The sequence below is a fragment of the Rhagoletis pomonella genome, unplaced genomic scaffold, assembly GCF_013731165.1.
Source record: "Rhagoletis pomonella isolate Grant_MI unplaced genomic scaffold, Rhpom_1.0 Rhpom_scaffold_00007, whole genome shotgun sequence".
Taxonomy (NCBI): Eukaryota; Metazoa; Arthropoda; class Insecta; order Diptera; family Tephritidae; genus Rhagoletis; species Rhagoletis pomonella.
The window spans coordinates 29,046,782-29,048,149 of record NW_023458561.1 but is presented as its reverse complement, the minus strand read 5'-3'; the positions used below and the strand labels follow the sequence as shown (position 1 = coordinate 29,048,149).

The window sequence follows — 1,368 nt, the reverse complement described above, 5'->3', positions numbered from 1 at the left end:
ATTTTAGTTGCTTTAAAAACTTAGAATTATCAGCTTAAATTTGTATTGTAAAGAAAGAAAATTAAGAGATGTAAACACTTTTTGGCTTCATTGCTTTGAAAAATAAAAAATATATACAATTGTAAATTGGGTTGGTCTATTTGGTGTCATATAGGTAGTAGCCCGAGAATAGCTGGTTTGATTTTTTTTCATACCTTTGGTGCCTTAAGTTATCAAATTTTACCCTAAACTGTAAAACTTTGTTAACATATTTTGACATTATCGGGCGGGTCTAGCAATTCACTTCCGAGTAAATTTCAACCCCTGGCAATTTGAATTCAAAGCGAGTTTGATTAAAATTCACTCGGATTGAATTGCAGAACCTGCATGATTAGTGCTGTTACCTGACAAGAGTACAATCCCAGTAGATAATTTCACGAGTTAAAAGCCCTTCCGAAAAACTTTCCTGAGAGTCAAGAGGCATTCCACTCTACATTCCTTTCTCCTTTCTTTTTTGTATGGAGTGGCACAAATTGAAGGGCTTCTTCTTTCGTTACCCATAGAACGCCTTCAGAAGGCCTTTTGGAGAAGTTCTTTTCAAGTTGCTTCTTTAATTTATAGAAATCATACATATTTAATTATGTGTTATTGCAACTTAAAATGTTTATTGAAATTCATTTGTAATCCTTAATGATATGAATTTATCCATTCGCATAAATTGTAAATGAATAAGCCCTTCTAGAAGAAATGGCTTCACTTAAGAGGGCGTACCTAAATTATCTTCTTTTTAAATAGATTAAATGCACCGGCATCCGACATTTCTTTTTCAGATTCCAGCATACAGTATTACAGTATACAGCTATTGTAGTGAGTGAAACCAGCTGTAATTTTATTTTGTTCGATCACGGATGCCGTAATTCGGGCCCAGTTTCTGCTAAGAAAGAGCTCATTATAATACGAGTAACAAGCATTGGGGTAAAAATCGTGAGAATTTTGTTTCGGCTGTTCCACCAAGTGTACAATATATATGTATAGTCCCTGCAGAAAAATTTAGAGACAGTCTGGCAAAGCGCTAGTTCCGAACTAAATATTTCAGAACTATCTCTGAACTAGTAAAAACGGCTACAGAGCGAGACAGTTGAAACTTGCGGTTTATGTAAGTGTACACATTCTCACTTCTCGTACAATATGAAAGTAGCTCAGCGTGAAGACCTCCGACTCAAGCATCGTTGGTCGCGAGTTCAAATCGAGGTGGAGGCAGTTGTGAGTTTTCAGATTTAATGAATTTAAATTGTTGCGTGCCGCTTACAATATTTTTATAAAATATGTAACAAACATGGAATCTGGAATATCCAAAAATCGAATTTTAAAAACGAATTAAAAAACTAG

General features: G+C 34.7%; 1 protein-coding gene across 1 annotated transcript in view; it reads left to right on the top strand.

Moving 5' to 3' along the window:
* Positions 1 to 1,368, top strand: part of LOC118743776 — a 452,583-nt gene that overhangs the window by 313,249 nt on the left and 137,966 nt on the right. The window lies entirely within an intron of this gene.